The sequence below is a fragment of the Budorcas taxicolor genome, chromosome 11 (assembly GCF_023091745.1).
Source record: "Budorcas taxicolor isolate Tak-1 chromosome 11, Takin1.1, whole genome shotgun sequence".
Classification (NCBI taxonomy): Eukaryota; Metazoa; Chordata; class Mammalia; order Artiodactyla; family Bovidae; genus Budorcas; species Budorcas taxicolor.
The window spans coordinates 9,589,846-9,611,705 of NC_068920.1; positions in this window are offsets into that span (position 1 = coordinate 9,589,846).

Here is a 21,860-nt window from a genome sequence, read left to right on the forward strand (position 1 = left end):
CTCCCCTCTGTCCTAATTTTTTGTCCTGAGAGCTGAGCTTCAAGAGAGAGTCTTCTCGCTGCTGTCCTGCCCACCAGCAGCACCGGTTCTGGGTTCTCCATTTGGAGGTGGCTGACTGTCGGGGGGCCTGAGTCTTGGGGTGCACAAGCATTATGTTCCACTGACGGTCGCCCGCTCTCACGGGATTGTCTGAGTCTGAGTCCTCTTCTCTGCACGGTCTTCAGCCTTAATCCTTGTTCCTAATTATCAGGGAAATGCAAGTCAATCATGCAAGAAGTAACCTCACAGCTGCCTGACTGGCTGCTATCACAAACGTGAGAAATAGCGAGTGTTGTGGAGAATGTGCAGAAACAGAACTCTTGAGCACTGTTAGTGGGAACGTACATTTGTGCAACCACTGTGGAAAATGGCAGGGAGGCTCCTCAAGAAATTAAAAAGGGAACTACCATATGATCAGCACTCCTGCTCCTGGGCACAGACCTGAAGAGAACGAAACACTGACTGAAAAAGACGCTGCGTTTATTGCAGCAATTTCTACGATAGCCAAGACGTGGACACGACCTAAGTGCTCACTGAAGGATGACTGGATAAAGAAATTGCTTTACCTACCTATCGATCTATTCCTTTCTGTCTACACGCCCCCCCCCCCCCCAATATAGACACACCGGAATATCATCCCGCCATAACAAAGAATGGAATCTGGCCGTTTGGAACAGCATAGACAGACGGTGAAGATCTTATGCTAAGTGAGATAACGCAGACGGAATAAATTGCTGCATAATTTCACCTGTTCGTGGAATCTAAAACAAACAAACCAAAAACCCACACCGAGTTTATAGACACAGAGAACAGACTGGTAGTTGCCAGAGGTAGGGTGGCATGAGTGCGAGGGGCCAAAATGACAAATTCCAGCTGTGAAGTAAGTGAGTCACGGGCAAGTGGTGTGCAGTATGGTGGGATCATAGCTAACGATACTGGATTGGACGTTTGAAGATCGCTAAGAGAGCCGATGGTAAAAGTTCTTACCAAAAGAGAATCTTTCTGATAACAATGTATTATGACAGATGTTAATGACACTTATTCTGGTGATCAGTTTGCAATATATACACTTATCAACCATTACGTTATTATAATAACTATGTTTTATAATATTGTAATATTGACATATAATATTGACATATAATGTTATATGTTAATTATCTCTCAATAACAAGAGCAACGAACATCGAAGATGACGAAGCTGTAGGAGGTTTTCAGGCTAGATTAGAACATCCCCTTGGATGACATTTAGGAGTTAAGGCAGTGCTCTCGTCTCATTTTGTCCATGGAGCTGAGCCTCACACTGGAGACCTAATTTGAAAAGAGAAGCAAGAATGGGAACTAGCCCCTCAGCTGGACTGTAAGTCTGGCAGAAGATTTTGCAAAGAGCTTTAGAACAGAAATGAGACAGAGCCCAGAGCAAAGTTGTGGCCGGCAGAGCACAGCCAGTGGGTCCCAGCCAAACACCTGCCGACAGGAATGCTTGCAGATACAGAAAGGCCACCCCGTCTCACACACAGCAGCACAGAGGCAACACGTGAAGACAAAGGGGCCCGCCCCAGCGAGGGTGCTGTGCAGAAGGAGCCCGCCCTGCGCCCTGCGCCCCGCGCCCTGCGGACGTGAGCGGACAGCCACGCTGGGCAGCTGCTGGCGGTGCCCCATCTACACCACGTCGCCTCTGCTCAGCCTCTTCCTGGGAGTAAACAGACCACACGGCGGGCAAGAGTGTCAAACAACCCGCTATTTCGCCAGTCACCCAGTCCTTAAATACAACCCCTGGGCCCGGGGCCGAACAGCAGTCCCGTCTGCCCTGTGACCCCGAGCTTGCCGACGGAAGGAGAGACACCCTCTGCGAGTGGAGCTGCGATGGTGAAGGCAGCCCAGGGGGGCTCTTTCCCGAGGCCCCAGAGGAGTTTCCTACTTTAACCAGGCCGTGCGCTCCCTCCAGTGTGTCTGAAGCGGACGAGGATCACAGGTCCTGTCAGCTCTGCGACGGACTTCCCTGGTGGTCCAGGGGCTAAGACTGTGCTCTCAATGCAGGGGGTTTGGGTTTGATTCCTGGCCGGGGAACCAGATCCCACACGCTGCAACTAAAGATCCCACGTGCCCCAACTAAGGCCTAGAGCAGCCAAATAAATAAATATGATATTTTTAAGATGAATCAGCTTGGGGGAAATTTGCTCTAGGATTCAACAGAACACTTTGAAGTAAAAAGTGATACAACATTATTTTCCATAGTACCTAGTACAGTCTATGTACGGCATCTCAGTTACAATACTGCTGAATGTTTGACATCCTGACGTGTGATTTAAAAGGAAAGTGTTGGGCTGGGTGCCTAGCGGTCAGCTGAGAATGCGTCCTAACCGCACACTTTGAGAGATGCACGTTCCCATCAGTTGACAGCTACGGGACAACCTCGCCAGGGTGGCTTCCAGCAGGTCTGGTGTGCTCCTGGCCTTAGGGCTGTGGGCACGAGGTCAGGTCCAGGACTCGCAGACACTTGGGTCACGGGCTGGGCCTGCCTGTTCTGGGGGCCTGGTACCTGCTAGAGCCCACCCAGCCTTGCTTGGGGAGAGGACCAGCCCAGGGCTGGGTCCTCCACACACTGTCCCTGAGACACCGGGACTCAGGTTTACACAGAAAAGGTTGCTCGGTAAATGCTGACAACTGATCGCCTGAAAAACCCACGACTGTGCCGACAGCGTGAAACGTAGGCGAGCAGAAGCCAGCCCAGGGCCGCACGTCAGCCGCGTGGGCCACGGCGCTTCCCAGCTTGCTCTGAGGCTCTTGCAGGCCATGGGGACCTGCCAGGCACTCCTCCTCCTGCCCTGGGGCAGGTGGGGTGCCTCTGAGCTCACGTTGTATCCAGTGAGTTAGCGCGGGGTCCACGGGCGGCCCGCCCTGCAGGCTTGCTCCTTGGCCTCCGCCTGTCACTGTCTCCCCCTGTCTCTGTCTCCCTCTGTCTCTCTCTCCCCCATCTCTCCTGCTCCCGACAGCCTCCATCACAGATCCAGGTGGGGATTCAGGGTCACATTTTAAAGACTTTGGAACCAGAGAAGAAAAAGCTCTTGGCGACCGCTCCAACTAAAGCCAGTCCTGTGCTGGGCTTTGATTGGCCCAGCCAATGTCTGGGCCCCATGGGGGCGACGTGATATCAGCTCCTCTGGGCCCCGAGCTTGGAAAAAACGTCTCTGGGAAGCGGGAGCCGGGTGGGGGCACGCAGGGCAGGGCAGCACCGGCAGGGTCGCCTCCCCTGGGGGGTGGCACGTTGCACGTGGCACTGTGTTGGCATTTGTCTGCTGTCATGCTGGAAGGAGCCAGAGAGTGAGATGAAACCCTGTTTCTCTCTGGAGTGGTTGGGCAGACAAGCAGAGTGGCTGTGCTGGTGGTGAGGTGCTGGGTTGGAGGAGGTCTGAGTCGACAACACCAAAGTCTGGAATTCAGATGCACAGGCTATCTCGAGGGGGCCCCTGGCCGAGCCCCCTGGATGGCCAGGAGTTCCTTGAGCAAACAGTACTCTTGGATAAAGATGTTTTTAAAGGGTCACAGTGTGTCCCATAAAGTACAAGCCTTAACTCTAAAACCAAACCTTGCTGATGTGACTTGGTCATAAGCAGGCAGTTTGATGTGTTTATACGGAGAGGTGTGAGTGACTGTGTTGACTTTGTCCATTGAAGGGGTTGGCCTGTTGTTTGTGGGCAGAGCCCAGGTTTGGGGTGCCCTGACTGTGGTCCCTCTGGCCTAAGGCAGACGTGGGCTGCCCTGAGCCAGACTGGCAGCCCACAGACGCAGGGTGGCTGGTCCCCACCCAGAGCAGTCAGGACTCAGGTCCCTGGGTGTCTACAGGCTGGGGAGCAAATTCACTGCCCAGGACACTCTCTCTAAGGTGGGCACAGAACGAGCTTGGAGTAGAGAGATGTGTGCCCCGAATTCCTATTCATACTGGCTCTCTGGGCAATGCTGGGAGGCATTCGAATTAGCGTGTATTTTGTGCTTATCTTGTGAGTCTAAGTAAAGACTGTTCATTGAAAGACAGATAACTTGCTGTTAGCGCCACCCTTGGAGCCGTGAACGGCGGGCAACAGTCCGCGGGGTCGCACGGGGTTGGGTAGGACTTAGCGGCTCAACAACCCGGGTGGTTCAGTGGTAAAGAATCCACCTGCCAAGCAGGAGAAGCAGGTTTGATTCCTTGGGTTGGGAAGGCTCCCTGGAGATGGAAATGGAAACCCACTCCAGCATTCTTGCCTGGGAAACCCCATGGACAGAGGAGCCTGGTGGGCTATGGTCCATGGGGTCAAAAGAGTCAGACGGCCTGAGCGGCTGAGCAGCAGGCAGACGGCGTGTGTTCAGCCCGCCCCTGCAGAGTGACTCCGGGGCAGGGCGCCCGGGCCCTGGGTCCCAGCTTCCTCGCCTGCAGGACAAAGGGGCCGCGCTGGGCTTCCTGGAAGGCCCCTCCCAGCTCCACGCCAGGACTGAACATGCAGGCTGAGTGGGTTGGGTTTCTTTTCCTCATTGCTAAAAAGCAAGCTTCCAAGAATATTTCTGACTAAACTGCAAAGTCGAAGATAAAATAATTGTTGAGCAAGGCTGTTGTTTTCTGCCGTTCCTTTCCTGCTGGCTAATCTACTTTGTGAAATAGTCTGTGATATCGTGGAAAGGAAGAAAGAAACTGTGAACCCCAAACTCACATTTCTTTCTAAGTTAGCTCTGCAGATTAGCTCATTAGCTGCTGAAATCTCCACGGGGGACAGACCAGGACAGCAGGCTGAGGAGAACTGGCTGTGCAGGGCCGGCCGGAGCAGGGCTCTTTTCTTTAAAGGCCTGCGGTGCCGATCACTCTTTATAAGTATCAGTCTTAAACTGAAATTAAAGCTCATGCACACAGAGCGCCTAGAAGCTTTCTAACTAAGGCCTTTACTGCAAAGTGCACGCTGTAAACGCGGCTTGGTGGCTTAGTTTGGGCTGCGTTCCCCTCCCTCACCCCCACCACGCCGTGCCCCTCACCAAGTCCAGCCCACGGGACAGCATCACAGATGTCTCTTGGAGCAAATCTTCTGATCTCAGGCATGCGATTTTTATTTCTTAGTGATAATAATACAATATATATTTTAAACTGTAAGATTAGTATGAAACTCTGCCACCTAGCTCTAAACAGCAAGACATTTTAAGCAGTGTACGCGGCTACAGTCTGTGTTTCTGAGAGCGTTTATGTGCTTGGCTAGAAAAACCCACCACAGAGTTTATTCTCTAGAAACCTGTTGTCAGACTAAGCTGGTAGGTCCAGCCTGGCCTGCGGCTGGATATTGTATTGCTCTTGAGCTGAGAATGGTGCTCGCATTTTTAAATAGTTGTAGGAGTTGTGGTTTTGTTGTGGTCAGCTGTGTCCGACTCTTTGGACCCCATGGACTGTAGCCCCCTGGGCCCCTCCGTCCATGGAATTGTACAGGCAAGAATCCTGCAGTGGGCCACCATTTCCTCCTCCATGGGATGTTCCCGACTCAGGAACTGAACCTGTGTCTCTTGCGTCTCCTGCATTGGTAGGCGATTCTTTACCATGACACCTACATCGAATCCTCAGTTTTACCTCTTGGTTCTCAAAGCCTGGAACATTTTCTATCTGGCCCTTTAAGAAGAATTGGCCACCACCCCCATCCCCCACGTCCTGCTTGAAAGGGGTAAATAACTCATCTGTGGTTGTAGCAATGCCTCCTGGAAGGAATGTGTAGAGCAAGCCTGGAAACTTTGGTAATAAAAAAAAGAGTGAGAAAATTTTGTTCAGAAGATGCACCGGTCGGCCTGTGTATAAATGCGTCTCGTATCTTGTTGATAGGATCCAAAGGCCTCCTGTCAGAGGCGGTTCCACCCACAGATAAGTGATATCAAATACAAACACAGGGAAGAGAGGCTTGTCAGGAGATCCTGCTGGATAGTCGGCTGAGACGCTAATCAGCCGGCTGCACTCTCGCCTTGTTTGTGTCTCCAAACACACGCTTGTTTTCGTTTCACGGGTATGTTGCTCTGCGTGTTGATAGAAAAATTCCCCCGTCGTTCCAAAGCTCTGTCCTCGGCAAGGTAAACAGTGGTGCTCGTCTGGCTGTGAAATAGATAAAGCATATCCCACCGCTACTAAGACTTGGAAATGAAAGACGCCCGCCTCTTGAATGCGCCACACCGAGCCAAGAGAAATAGATGGATCATCAGGCTTCACAAAGGGAGTTCACGGTAGCCTCTGATAGGATGGAATAATATCTTTGAAAGTTTCAAAACACAGATAAGATTAACTCATTTGTATTTCTTGGGAATTACTTTTGAAACAATGAGAAATTCCAGCCAGGTTCCGGCTGTTCTGGCAAACAGTCCATACCGCCACCTGCTGGCCCAATCAAGGACATCAGCATTTATAGACACGAAAATGCAAAGCTCTGTTTATTTATATAAATATTATTTACGAAGCAAAGGGTCTGTCTTTCCTTCTGCTTGCCAGTGGATTTCACAGAAATGTGCTTTTATGTGTGATTTTTTTTCTAAATGAGTTGATAGGTATTGGGATCATATATAGCTACAAACCATTTCACATTCTTTTTTAAAAATTTTTTTTAACACCAGAAATATTTTGCATTGGTGTACAGCTGATTAACGACGCTTGGTAGTTTCAGGTGAACAGCAAGGGGACTCAGCCACACATACCAATGTATCCATTCTCCCCCAAAACATTTCCATATTCTTATGGAAGTGATGGTAGTTATAAATCTTTGTGGCGCTAACAATTCCTTTTGTACATAGTTCTAGTTACAGGTTGTTATTTTTGTCTTTGTCTTTTCATTAAGAAAATGTACCCAGAGTGAAGAGGAACTAAGAAAATGAGGCTGAAACTATGTTACTGCTAAGTCGCTTCAGTCGTGTCCAACTCTGTGTGACCCCAGAGACGGCAGCCCACCAGGCTCTCCCGTCCCTGGGATTCTCCAGGCAAGAACACTGCAGTGGGTTGCCATTTCCTTCTCCAATGCATGAAAGTGAAAAGTGAAAGTGGAGTCGCTCAGTCGTGTCCGACTCTTGGCGACCCCATGGACTGCAGCCCACCAGGCTCCTCCATCCATGGGATTTTCCAGGCTAGAGTACTGGGGTGGGGTGCCATTGTTAGCTGTTGCCATGTCATTCATTAAGTGTTGTTTGGGAAGAATGTTTAAAATCACCAGTCACGTGAGCATCTACAGCTACTTACTTGCCGTCTTTTAAATCCATTCTTCATTGACAAAGAACACTATAACTTCAATGGAGTTGTTTTGATTCAATCGTTATGTCCCTGAAGTTTGTATCTGTATATACCCTTCTGCTGCAAACAGTCACTCCTCAACAAATGTGCTGGAAAGTGCACATTTGATTTTAGAAATTAATTTAACCAATCATTCTTGCTTCTACCTTTGTAACATGGCTGTATTTGACATTACTTTGTATTAGCTTTGTAACAGGATCTTTGCAAACACTGAAACACTGAAGCTGCGTAAAAGAAAGACATACAAGCCAAACTTCTGCAGCTATAATAGTCCAAGCGGGGGTGAAGGGGAGGAGGACTGATTCAGGGAAATCTCCATAAATGCATAAATGTTTGCATATTTTATAATTTTAGATCAGCTAAAATACCTAGACCTACACAAAATGATGATGCCATACTTACATTTTCCAACATGTGTGACTTGAAGACGGGAAAGCCTTTTCCTAGGCAGGATTTTAGAACTGTGAGCTAAGGAACAATAGTACCCTTCCCCACCACAAGACCTATTAACTACAGATTCAGACTTTAAAATACCTTTTGAAATATTGGGAGTTGAGGTAGATGCCTAAAAGTATGTCTGTATGAATACACCAATCAAATATTCCAGTTAAAAACAGATTTTGTTTTGTATCCACGAGGCAACTTAAAATTCAAGTAAGTTTTCAGATTCTTGGAGAACAGCCCAGGTTTCTTACTCCGCGGTCAGAGTCTCGTCGGAGTTCTTGGCGTGTGTGCTTCTTCAGACGTTAGTTCATGCTATGCTCATGGCAAGGACTGAGAGGCCCCCTGGCAACCCCCTGGTCCAGCCCTGTTTTGTTGGGAAACAGAGGGCCTGGGGGCCAGATTAGGTCGTCTACACTGTCAAAACGTGTTTCTGAGTCAGGACTGCGACGTAGGTTTAACTGAGCAGTGGGCGTTTGAACTGGACTTGCCACTTGAATGAGTGAGGTCAGGGCAGCCGAACCGAGCTCTTCTCTCGGACTCTGGTTCCCACATTCACTGGCCCGCTTTGTTTTCACCGTATTCTAAAACAGTCTTTGGGTTCTTTATTTTTTTAATCTATATTGTGTGTGACGCATAGAATACCCAACACAAACGCCCAGGAGGGTCCGTGTGATTTCACAGTTAGGGTCTTCCATCAGGAGAATGAGGCCACAACTCGGCTCCAGGAGATAGACTTGCTTGCAGAGGGGAGGGTGCAGACTCTCGGGGGCAGGGAAGGAGCGGGAAACTCCCGCAAACTCTTATGCCCCAGGACGGCCCCTCCAGCTCCCTTCTCCACCCTCCACAGGCAGGATCCCAGGTGATGAGCCTCCCAGTCACTCACCATTCACTCATTCACTCATTCATTCATTCCTTCATTCAGTATCTGCTGTGTTTATTGAGAGCCTACACCTCTGCTGAATCATATATGGAAGGAGAAAAGAGGAGAGATTTTAAAAAGTGCTGTTAATTTTCTTCTAATTCTCGGTTTTCTTCTCGTGTGTATTTTCAGTCCTCCAAGCAGACTAGACTCTGAAATTTCTTTGCATTTTCCTTCTTCTGAGCACTGTTCCCCAGGGCTCCTTCATGTTTTATTAATAAGGGTTCCCGAGACCTCTAGTTCAGATACATACTTAGAAAAGCAAATTTAGAAAAAAGCTGGCATACTTTATTTTCATATTAAATTAATATGGATTAGCCCCTGTAGGACTGGCTACATTTTTACCTCAACCCTTTAAGGATAAAATAGCAAATCTTTCTTGTTTCTCAGAAATACTTTAATAATGAAGATTAGTTTTAAATTCGACAAGTAGGAATCATAGCATGGCAGGTTATCTAAAGACAAGCTTTCCCTTGTTCCTGTAACTCACCTGCACTTCTAGTCTGGCACTTTGGTGTTCACGAGTGCACATTTAGTATGAAAAGAGTCAGCAGGCAGAGTCATGCAGTGCTGAGATGGTGCTCACATCTGTTTCTGTTGTTCCGTCATGTCCGGCTCTGTGATCCCATGGACTGCAGCACGCTGGGCTTCCCTGGCCTTCACCGTCTCCCAGAGCTTGCTCAAACTCATGTCCATTGTGTCGGTGATGCCATCCAACCATCTCATCCTCTGTCGTCCCCTTCTCCTCCTGCCCTCAATGTTTCCCAGCATCAGGATCTTTTCCAATGAGTCAATTCTCTGCGTCAGGTGACTGGAGTATTAGAGCTTCAGCGTCAGTCCTTCCAATAAATATTTAGGGTTGATTTCCTTTAGGATGAACTGGTTGGGTCTCCTTGCCGTCCAAGGGACTCTCAAGAGTCCTCTCTAGCACCACAACTTGAAAGCATCAATTCTTCGGCACTCAGCCTTCTTCATGAACCATCTCTCACATCTGTAGTTGATTACTGGAAAAACCACAGCTTTGACTATAAGGACCTTTGTTGGCAAAGTCATGTCTCTGCTTTTTAATGCGCTGTATAGGTTTGTCATAGGTTTTCTTCCAAGTGTCTTTTAATTTGGTGGCTGCAATCACCATCAATATCAGTTGGAAAATCCAAAGTGAAAGAACATAAATGCTTTTTTCCCCTTGAACGATTCAGAAACCTTTTCTTTTACAGAGTAAGAAATCAGAGGTGGGAGACTCAGTGTCGGCAGGTCAGCATCACCATGAAGAACTCAGGTTGGTTCTGTTCTCCCCCGCTGGGGTCTCCAGCTGGTATGACAGAATAGCACACCCCCACCCCCACCCGAGAACCTGTGCACAATGTGTGCGACCGATCATCACAGGAAAGGCCTTAAAAAAAGATTGTTATAATTTTTGCATTTTGTAAACAAATGAGTTCACATATTGTGTGCCACCTTCTGTAGTAAGTATGGTGTGTGTGTTACAGCAAGACCACCTGTGCGTGTTACTTCCTGCACACCGAGTGATCATGGTGTGTGTGTTACAGCAAGGCCACCTGTGCGTGTCACTGCCTGCACACCGAGGGAGCGTGGTGTGTGTGTTACAGCAAGGCCACCTGTGCGTGTCACTGCCTGCACATCGAGCGAATGTGGTGCCTGTAGCAGTCACATCGCTTATTTGAAGGTCAGGAAATGATTATTTAACTTTGCGCATCCTACCCTTAGATACCAGGTGTAAGTTTCGTGACCCAGTTCTGTTTTGGGAAATCTGTCATCCTGCAGTGTAGTATGACTTTTTTCCATTCACACACAAGAGAAAACATGCTCTTTGTGCTTTTGTGCATGATCTGTGATTTTCAGGAACCAATTAGTGATGTTAAGAAGGAAACACAGGGATTCCCAAATCTCCCCATCCACCCCTGCACCTCCTCCGCTCCCGTCTGATCCCAGCTCCTGCCCCTCTACCGTAGTCACTTCCAGCTGGTGTTCTTGGCTTCCTCTCGAACTTCCCAGACACTTCGCCACGAAGAAAGAAGTTGGTTTAGAAGCTGTTGTAAAACATACCTAGGATTCATGATTTCATCAAGGCTAAGTGGAGAGTTCAGTGAGGCTGAGTACATTCACGTTACTGCACAGCCATCACCACGTCAGCTTTGAGAACTCAATGACAAGGCTTGTGTGTGTGTCCCCAGGGCCCTGACCCTCCACCGCGGGATGTCCAGTCCTGTCCTGGCTTGGCCAGGAGCTGGGTTAGCCTCACTGCACCCGTGCGGCTCTGAGGACCCAAGGAAGTCATGCAGAGTCAATATTTGAGAGGGCTGGCCATCAGGTGTCATCTGTGAAGCACACCATGGAGGAAGCCTGCTCCAGATGGCCCTCTCAAATGCGGGTTTGTGAGCAAGACAGAATGTAAACGGCAAGCCTAGGGCCCCCGATGGTCCCTCTCTAGACGCAGCAGTGATGGAAACCACCTCAGACCCGTAGGATGGCCGAGGTCAGAGAGCCGATGACTCAGGTGCTGCCGGAACGTGGGGAGACAGGGCGTCGTCGCGGGTGCACACGCCGTGCCGGCATTCTGCGAAGCCGTGTGTTTCCACGTGGGGCTGAGTGTGCGTCTGTCCTCTGACCCAGCAGAAGTTGTGCAACGTGCTGCTTGCACAACTATGGGCCATGGCCAACTCCAGACCACAGAATGGGCGGCTGGACCAGCTGGGAGGAGGGCCTTCCGCCTGCCAAGTATCCAGAGACCCAGGCTTGTCCCGGCCATGGGGCCGGAAATGGAGAGATCGAGACAGCAGGTGTGCAGGGCTGAAGCAAAGCAGGCAAGACACCAGGGAGCCCCAGGGCGTCGTGGGCCCCTGGAGGGGTGAGGCTCAGTGTCCCGGGGAGGGGAACCCAGGGAGAGAGTGCAGAAGGGCTCCAGGAGGACAGAGCCCGGGATCTGCAGCCCTGACCAGGGGGGTCTGCACAGATCGCACGCCGAGCCTGAAGGGTCTCGAGGACCCCCTGACTCAGCACGGTCAGCAAGGGTGGCGAGCGAGGGGCCAGCGTGGAGTGACCTCAGGGGGCAGCGGGATCCTGCTGATGGAGGGCCTCCCCTTCCTCTGAAGGAGGTTGTGCAGGGGGCTTCCAGGGTCCCCAGAGGACCCAGAGGAGTCCCCTCCTGCTCCCAGAAGTCCTGCCAGCCTGGAGGAGGGGCTCCCGGCTCTGATGACCCCAAGGGCGTGCAGCGAGTGCAGCTGCACACGGGCACTCAGGGCTGTCAGCGCGGCCGACCCGCCCCTGCCCTGCTCCCAAACCTGTTCTCTTCCTCGATGTGACGTCCTCAAGAGTCGGGCCCAAGGCTTGCTCCGCTTTGTGGCTCTGGGATTTGGCTCAGAACCCAGGGCGTGGCGGGTCTCAGTCCTGTGAGCAGCAGGGGGAATTCGGGGCCAACTGGGGCTGCAGAATCAGGTGGGCCTGGCAGGGCAGAGAAAAGCAAGGGCTCAGGCTGAGTCCAGATGCCGGGGGCTCCCCGAAGACCCCCCGTCCTCTTTTTCTTTAACAGGAAGAGTTCCCAGCTTACCCAGACCTTCCGCTCCAACCCCCGGGTGAGGGCAGTCACTGCTCCTAAACCCACCTGAGGGACCACACGTGGGGGTGGACGGGCGATGCCCTCCTGCAAGGCCACGTGCTTGCTTTCGACAGACCTGGAAAGGCCATCTCTTCCAAACTGCATTTTAAACTCAGGTTTCACGTTGACCTATTCTGGCCTATCCAACCACCAAGAAGGTTCATGTTAGAAACCTGAATAATGGCTGAACGTGGAAAAATGAATAACCCACCTTCCAAGAGCTGCTACACCTAATAAGAATTTAATTCACACTGTTGATGACATACTTCCTTGGAATAGATAATTCTTTATTGTAATGCTTTGTACCTGACCGTCCACAAAGGAAAGGGGAGTCATCTGCTTCTAAAACTGAAGAAACTGTTGGAAATGGAAATGCCAAAGAGATTTTATTTTTGTATTTAATTTCCACAATTCTTGACCTTTGCTAACAGAGAGTTCAGTTTTTGGCTTCCCTGTGGTATTTGACAGATTCCAACTGAACTACAGGCTTTAGCCACAATAAATGTTAGTCCCTGGCACGGAGGCTTGTGGAGTGGCCTAGTCCAACCTGTTACGTTTGGTTTATCTGCTTTACGACAAACAAATGCAGACACGCTTCCTAGACGGGCTCTGCTGAGCTTGGGGGTTAGTGGTGTTGCCCTCGCGCAAGCTGACCAGTCTCCGCTGTCTGAGAGCACAGTCCTGTCCGTGGAGGGGGGTGATCGTTTCCAACCATAGTGATGCACGTCTGTGGGCTTGAAAACATTTCTAGATCGGACACCAGATGGGCTTTGGAACACGCATTCATAGTTTTATGTGCAGGAAGTGGGGAAGCTCCTCCCACCTCTGCGAGGAGGCTCGGAGGGGGTGGCACTCCCTTACCCTCGCAGCCAGCCGCGGCTACGGCCAGCATCCTCTGGGCCTGGTTTTCCAGCCTGTTCTTCTCACGCTACAGCTGTCATGGAAGCATCATTGGGCTGGTCCCTGAGTAGCTGGGGTGAGCAGAGTTCCTCCTCTGACCTGCACTGGGTAGGTGGATCTTCAGTGTGAAATGCACTGAGACAGTTAGGCTGTCTGTTACTGCAGTGCAGCGGAGCCAGTTCTGACGGATACATTCAGACCCTGAGAGTGCGTGTACAGACGGCCACTCGGACAGGTGGACAGTAACAGGCGTAATGGGTGCAGCAGTGCGCTCAGCGAACCTGTCTCCTTTCCTTCCTGGACCAGAGTTCGGGCTCCACTGGTCAGCCGCTGTGGTTTGCTAGAGTCCTTTTCAGTGACATGCAGGAAGAGGTGATGTCAGCCATTTCTAGGCCTGGCCCACGCAGCATCTCCCGAACAATCGCCTCTCTGTTTTCTCTTTCCTGCTGTCCAGATGCAGAGACTCCAGGAGGCCGCTGGAGGCCGCAGGCACCGGTAGGTGGATGGGCCCGAGAGGCTGCGAGAGCAGAACCCTCACTGCCCCGTGATCCAGGGTGGGCTGTGATTTGAGTGATAAAAAAAACAAAGCAAAACACTTGTATTTAAGTCACTGAGATTTTGCCGTAGTTAGCAATCGGTGGTTACGTCCTTAAAATAAAATATTTCGACTTCAAACCAACGCCATGGTTCATGAGGAAACACAGACATTCTCACTACAGTGAGAACAATCAAGGGTTCCCCAGTTACCGTCAGTGTTTAGCTTCGTCCTGGGGGCACTGGCCAGTGCAGGTAGGCCAGAGGAATAAACCAGCTTATCAGACAAATTGCGGGGGCCACTGGCCCTGACACCTCCAGAGACGCAGTATTTGATAAAAGGATTCCAGGAAGAACCTGTGGGAATGAGTGGATCATATAATAAATGAAGTCGGAACAACAGGACAAGCATCTAAATGAGATCGAGTCCGTCTTCGACTGTCATCTCCATGTAGATCCCAGTCTCACAAGCGTGAGTGTAAAGCGACTGAAACAACGCAGACGCAAGGAGCGCGGAAAAGATTCAGAGCAACCTCGGAGTGGGAGCCGTCTTCCTAGAGACGACGCTCTTCCGGCCTCCGAGGAGGAACGCCAGCCGCCAGCGGCTCACCGACAGAAGCGCCCCAGGCACCCGGGGGCTGTGGCCCCGCCACTCCCCAGCTCGCCTGGAAGAGCCGCCTGGGGCCAGCTGGACCTTGTGCCCCTTACAGTGGGCTTCAAAGGGGCCTCCAACTGCCAGCCCTCAGAACACGTGTCAGAGGGGACGACTCGGCACGGCTGAGGGGTGCAAAACATCCTCTAGCCGACCCAGACGACACCTGGGGTGTCCCTGCAATGGACATTGTGTCTCAGCATGGCGGCCCCTGCGAGTCGGCCCCTGCCTGCTGCTGTGTGGGGGGCCGACACGTCTTCACAGAGCCCAAACCTGTGCAGGCAGGCCTGGGGCTCCTCACTGAGAAGTGGAGGCCAGCGTCTGTGTGTACGTGTGTGATTGTGTGTGTGTGTGTGTCTCTGTGTACCTCTCTGTGTGTCTGTGTGTAGCTCTGTGTGGGTGTACATGTGTCTATGTGTGTGGTGTTTGTATGGATCTGTGTGTGTCTGTGTCTGTGTGTGCATGTGTCTATGTGTAACTCTGTGTGTGTCCATGTCTGTGTGTATCTCTGTGTGTATACATGTCTGTGTGTGTCCATGTGTAACTGTGTGTGTGTGGTGTGCATGTGTCTGTGTGTATCTGTGCATCTGTGTGCATGTGTGTGTGTATCTCTGTGTGTGCACGTGTGTCTGTGTGTACCTTTGTGTGTTGTGTGCATGTGTTTCTGTGTATCCGTGTGCATGTATCTGTGTGTATCTGTGCATCTGTGTGCATGTGTGTGTGTATCTCTGTGTGTGCACGTGTGTCTGTGTGTACCTTTGTGTGTTGTGTGCATTGTGCATGTGTTTCTGTGTATCCGTGTGCATGTGTCTATGTGTATCTGTGCATCTGTGTGCATGTGTGTGTGTATCTCTGTGTGTGCACGTGTGTCTGTGTGTACCTTTGTGTGTTGTGTGCATGTGTTTCTGTGTATCCGTGTGCATGTGTCTATGTGTATCTGTGCATCTCTGTGCATGTGTGTGTGTGTATCTCTGTGTGTGCACGTGTGTCTGTGTGTACCTTTGTGTGTGTGTGTTGTGTGCATGTGTTTCTGTGTATCCATGTGCATGTGTCTGTGTGTATCTTTGTGTCTGTGTGTTGTGTGTATGCGTCTGTGTGTATCTGTGTATGTGTGTGCGTGTGTCTCTGTGCATCTGTGTGTGTGTCTGTGTGTGTGTCTGTGTGTATCTCTGTGTGTGTGCATGGGTCTGTGTGTGTGTCTCTGTGCATCTGTGTGCATGTCTGTGTGTATCTATGTGTGTGTACATGTGTCTGTGTGTGTCTATGTGGGAGTGTGTGGGTGACGTGTGCATGTATCTGTGTGTATCTCTGTATGGGGGTTTGTGTGTGTCCATGTCTATGTGTCTGTGTATATCCCTGTATGTGTGTGTATCTGTGTGTGTACATGTGTCTGTGTGTATCTGTGTGTGTGTCCGTGTCCATGTCTGTCTGTATCTCTGTGTGTGTGTGTACATGTGTCTGTGTATATCTCTGTGTGTGATGTGTGCCTGTGTCTGTGTGTATTTCTGCATATGTGTGTGTACATGTTCTGTGTGTGTCTCTGTGTAGTTGTGTGTGTGTGTCTGTGGGTATCTCTGTGTGTCTGTGTGTGTCTGCATATATCTGTGTGTGTGCATGTATCTGTGTGTATCTCTGTGTGCACAGTGTTTGCATGTGTGTCTCTCTGTGTGTGTGAGATGTGTACATGTGTCTGTGTGTATTTCTGTATGTGTGTATGATGTGTGCGTGTATCTGTGTGTATCTCTGTGTGTGTCTGTGTGTATCAGGTGTGTGTGTGTCCGTGTGTGTCTGTGTGTGTGTGTGTGATGTGTACATGTATATTTGTGTATCTCTGTGTGTGGTGTGTGTGCACGTGTCTGCATGCATCTGTGTGTGTATGCATGTGTCTGTGTGCATGTGTCTGTGTGTATCTCTGTGCGTGTGCATGGGTCTGTGTGTGTATCTGTGTGTGTGTTTCTCTGTGCATCTGTGTGTGTGTGTGGTGTGTGTGCATGGGTCTGTGTGTCTGTGTGTATGCATGTGTCTGTGTGCATGTGTCTGTGTGTATCTCTGTGCGTGTGCATGGGTCTGTGTGTGTATCTGTGTGTGTGTTTCTCTGTGCATCTGTGTGTGTGTGTGGTGTGTATGTGTCTGTGTGTATCTGTGTGTGTGTGCATGTGCCTCTGTGTATCTGTGTGTGTGTCTGTGTGTATCTGTGTGTGTGTATCTGTGTGTGTGTCTGTATGCATGTGTCTGTGTGTATCTCTGTGTGTGTGCATGGGTCTGTGTGTGTGTCTGTGTGCATCTGTGTACGTGTCTCTGTGTGTGTGTATCTGTGTGTGTGTGATGTGTGTGTCTGTGTGCATGGGTCTGTGTGTGTGCATGGGTCTGTGTGCGTGTGTATCTGTGCGTGTGTGTCTCTGTGCATCTGTGTGTGTTTGTGGTGTGTGCGCATGTGTCTGTATTTGTGTGTGTGTGTGATGTGTGTGTGTCTGTGTGTATCTGTGTGTGTGTGTATTTGTGTGCATGTCTCTGTGTGTGTCTGTGTGCATCTCTGTGTGTGTGCATGGGTCTGTGTGCGTGTGTCTCTGTGCATCTGTGTGTGTGTGTATCTGTGTGCATGTCTCTGTGTGTGTCTGTATTTGTGTGTGTGTGGTGTGTGTGTACCTGTGTGTGTGCATGGGTCTGTGTCTGTGTGTATCTCTGTGTGTGTGTCTGTGTGTATCTTTGTGTCTGTGTGTTGTGTGTATGCAGCTGTGTGTATCTGTGTGTGTGTGTGTGTGTGTGTCTGTGCATCTGTGTGTGTGTGCATGGGTCTGTGTGTCCATCCCCTCGGGGCTCCTTCGGGCTGTCCCGCTGGGGTTGAGGGGATGTGAGTGCTGTGACCCCTGCCCTTTGGGACACTGTGTCCACGACGTGGGTGCTCCAGGCCGGCGCTGCTCCATCTGGGGGGACGCAGAGAGCCTCGGGCGCAGCGGGAGCAGACGTGCACCGCCAACACGCAAGGTGTCCCCACGGAGGAGGCCTTGACAGCTCCAGAGGTCCCAGCCTGTTTGCTCCCCCAGCAGACGGTGGCTCATGCTGGGCTGTTCAGGGCCCTCGGAACTTTGAGTCTGACAAGATTCAGATCCCTAGAGAGCAAGACAAGCATGCCAAGTGGGCTATCTTAGTAACCATTCCCGCGGCCTACAGTAACACGCTGTGTGGCTGAGACGTGCTGGAGGGCTTCTGTGATGAGGCTGTGGTTCGGGGTCCCGCTCCGGCACGTCCTGGGGACGAGGTAAGAGTGGGAGGTGAGCGACAGGGCCCGGGAGAGGCTCAGGGTAGGCGGGGGCTCCAGCCTCTGATCTGATGTCTGTGTTCACTTTTGTCCCGTTGTGAAAAAAACGAAGTCGGGTTTCCAGGATCCTTTATATGAGATAAAATTAGGTCCAGATGGTTTCACTGGTCATTTCTTCCAAACATTTAAGGATGAAATGGTAATAATGTTACACAAACTTTTCCAGAACATAGGAAAAAGAGAATACTTTCTCTTTTTATGAGGCCAGTCTACCCTGAATATCAAAACCTGAAAAAGACATTACAAAAAAGGAAAATTACAAGATGCTGAATTTCCTAACAAAATTATTAGCAAACAGAATCCAGTGATATATAAAAAGGATAATACATCGTGCTGAGTGTGGTTTATTCCAGGAATTTAGGGTGGTTTAACATTTGGAACTCAATCAATCTAATTCATCAGATTATCAGAGAATAAAAGGGGAGATTATATGGCCATGCTGAAACCTGAACAAAATTCAACACTCCTTCAGGATAAAAAAAACTCCCAGTAAATCAGAAATCGAGAGAAACCTAACTTATTGTATAAAAATATTCACACAAAAAAACCATGTTCAGCAGTGGAGCTGACAACTGGAGGGAAGTTGAAGCCTTAACCGAGCAGAATTTGGACATGCCTGCTAAGTCACTACAGTAGTGTCTGACTCTGTGCAACCCCATAGACAGCAGCCCACCAGGCTCCACTGCCCCTGGGACTCTCCAGGCAAGAACACTGGAGTGGGTTGCCGTTTCCTTCTCCAATGCATGAAAGTGAAAAGTGAAAGTGACGTCACTCAGTCATGTCCGACTCCCAGTGACCCCATGGACTGCAGCCCACTAGGCTCCTCTGTCCATGGGATTTTCCAGGCAAGAGTACTGGAGTGGGGTGCCATTGCCTTCTGCCAAGCCCCTACAAAATCTCGTTTGCCTGACACATGCATGTGTGTGCATGTGTGTGCGCACACACGTGTTTCAGCTTCATAGACTTTGTCACACTGTCTCTCCAAAAAGACCCACCCTTGGGTGTTTTCTCAGTTCAGTGTTGATTGAAACACTATCTGAAATGTTTCAACTAAGGAAACAAAACCAAACAGGCCAGAATGAATCCCAGGACCTCCTTCCTACTGAGAAGCTGCTGTGACCCTGAGTGGCGTGCACAAGGCCTTCACATGAGTCTGGCCTGCAGTCTGGCCTTTGACCCCTCAGTCCCGCTCAGTTCCTGGTTGTCGAAGAGGGGGACACAGCTCTGTCCAGGCCAGTGGTCCTCAGCCTCCAGGGATGTTCAGATGAACCTCCTTTAGAGAAAAAAATCTATCACAGAATCCCTCAGAGTTTAAATTATCTCTGCTTTAATATGTACGTATGTACAGTCATAAAGCCGTATCTAAACTCGCTTTACTTACACATTCTGAAGGTGCATTGCAGGGCTCTGCAATCTGAATGACGTTTATCTTTGTGCGGATTCATCTCTTCGTCAGCGCTCTAGGGACTCTGTGACAAGTCACGGCTTGCAAGGTGAACACGCTATTGACAATTAAGGTTTAAATCTTTTTCCATTTTTAACTTGGTATCATCGTTCATCCTCTTCTGCAGAATGATTCTTTTCTCCCACGATTTCTGTCTGCTCACACCACTATGCAGTTTCCTGGAACTCTCTGCTGTGTTGTCTGCCTCAGTGTCTCATTCAGGTCGGGGACGGGGCAGGGCAAAACCGACCCACCCCTGATTTTGCAGGTAGTACTGCGTCAGGACCCAGCCAGGCGGCTCACTGAGGTGTTGTCTCGGGCTGCTCCACGCACTGTCCATGCTGAGCAACTGCGGCGGAACCAAAGGGCCTGGGGAGCCTGAGGGGTTTACTCTCTGGCCCTTTACAGAAAAAGTGTGTCCACCCCTGACTTTTATGATAAACTGGTTATTATATTAGCACATTGGAATTAAGGCACCCATTCTTGTGAAGCTCAGTGTGTAAGTGGACATTGTACTGAGGCAGCTCCCAGCTACAGGCAGCCAGATCGGCTGCGATTGTTCCGTCCTTCAGTTGAGTCTGACTCTTTTCGACCCCGTGGATTGCAGCACACCAGGCTTTCCTGTCCTTCACCATCTCCTGGAGCTTGTTCAAAGTCATTTCCATTGAGTCAGTGATGCCATCCAACCATCTCATCCTTTGTCCCCAGCCTCCCCTCCTGCTCTATCTTTCCCAGCATCAGGGTCTTTTCCAATGAGTCAGCTTTTTGCATCAGGTGGCCAAAGTATTGGAGCTGCAGCTTCAGCGTCAGTCCTTCCAATGAATGTTTAGGGTTGATTTCCAATTCAGAGCATTTCAGATTGCCGTCTCTGGACTGCTTCACACTGCCAGATGCTAGGTCTGCAGCACTGGTGCTCAGGTAGAGGGGGGGAGTTTATTGGCTAAGGCAGACTCATTGATGATTTATCTAATCTGCACATTCATGTTACATTACAGTGTTCTCTTGGTATAGAAGGAAAATAGACATTATTCAACAAAATTTTTCTGAAAAGCCCACTCAGAACCCCAAAAAGAATCAGATAAAGTTCTTGACTCAAGACTGTGTGGAGATGGAGTTTAGGGGTCTGCTTTATTTCAAGACTTGGGATTCGAATTCAAGGGGTCCCTAACTCCCCACTCTCAACCGTTTTGTTGGAATTTCAAGTTAGATTCCCGGCCAGTGCCGGCGGCAGGGCCACAGTCTGTGCTCCACATAAAAGCACATTCATGGAGAAAAGGGTCAAGAAAACGGGACTTGGGGAGAGACAGGGCTTCTCCTTTTGCAGTCTGTAGAGGCACCTGAATCGCAGCCTCCGAAGGCAGAGAGGGTGTGTGTCCCAGCCAACCAGTCCTTGCCGAGCGTGTGCTAAGCGTGGAGCTGTGTGTGTGGACAGGTGTGCGTCTCCCCGGTGACTCCCCGCCTGGCAGGGCTGGCGGTTCACAAGAGCGTGGAAGGGACGCCCGAACACCATGGGACCCTGAGGCAGGGGCATCAGACTTCAGCTGAGGCCTTGACTAAGCGTGGGTTAGAAAGGCCGGGAGAATTGCAAGACTCTTGCAGCACGGAGCCCGAGCCCAGGTATGTTCGTGGAAAATCTGAGGAGTGAAGAAATGAAGACATGAGCAGACACGCGGATCGTGTATCCCCGGGGCATGGCGGACCCTGCCTCTCAGTCTCCCCTTGCTCGGCCTGGGGTCCCGGTCAGGACGCCCAGGCCCGACCCTGAGACGGCTCGCGGCTTGCAGTGGATCGGCAGTCAAGCCTGCCCCCTTTCCAGGAGGAAGTTACATTTGCCACCCACCTAGGTTCCACATCATCTCAGAAGTAATAAAGCAGACAGACCAGTTTGTATTTGCCAAAGTCTCCTATGCTCTGAGCTTGTAATATATTGGCCTGTTTCTCCTCCCCCTGAAGAAGGAAACTTTGTTCTCATATTTCTTTCTGAGCAAGACAAATGCGCAGACACATATTTCACGGGAGCTGAGTGCCTGGTTTCAAGTCCAAGAATGCTCCTTGTTTTCTCCTCCCCCCTCACCCAGGCCGATCACACAAAGATGCCCGCGGAGGGCGTGCAAAGGGATCTTGTTCTTCAGAAGACGGATGAGAGGACACGTGTTCCCTGCGACCCTCCCGGAGGTCGGTGTGCGGCCTCACTCACCACCAACCATGTGCTCATCTCCGGAGAGGCATTTGCAACCAGGCTCCCTTTCAGACACCTCTTCAAATGAAGCCAGCAAAGCCGCCCAGAGCTGCCTGCCGTGCACGGGGGCCTGAGTCCCTGGCAGAGAGCATGTCTTCAGGGCCTGGCCTGGCTCTCTGCAACCAGCCCGGGCCCCTCAGGCAGGCCCTTCTATGCAACTGGGCCTTGGACTCTCATCCCAACATGAGGTGTTCACACAGACGATTTCCGAAGCCGCTTCTGGCTGCAAAGTTCTGCGAGTGAGTCCGTTGAACGTGTGGGAAACCCCTGGACGGATGGACACAGAGGTCGGTGTTCGTTCAGTTGACGTGTTACGGGGGCGTCCACCCTGATCACAGAGCCCTGTGTGACTCGCTGCTGTCATTTCTGCCCTTCAGCTGTTGGTGAGGATCGTGCTCTGATTTGGCTTTATTGCCAGGAAAATGGGGGTGCGGGATGGCTGTGAATTGGGGGGATGACAGGTAACATCCCACAATCGTCA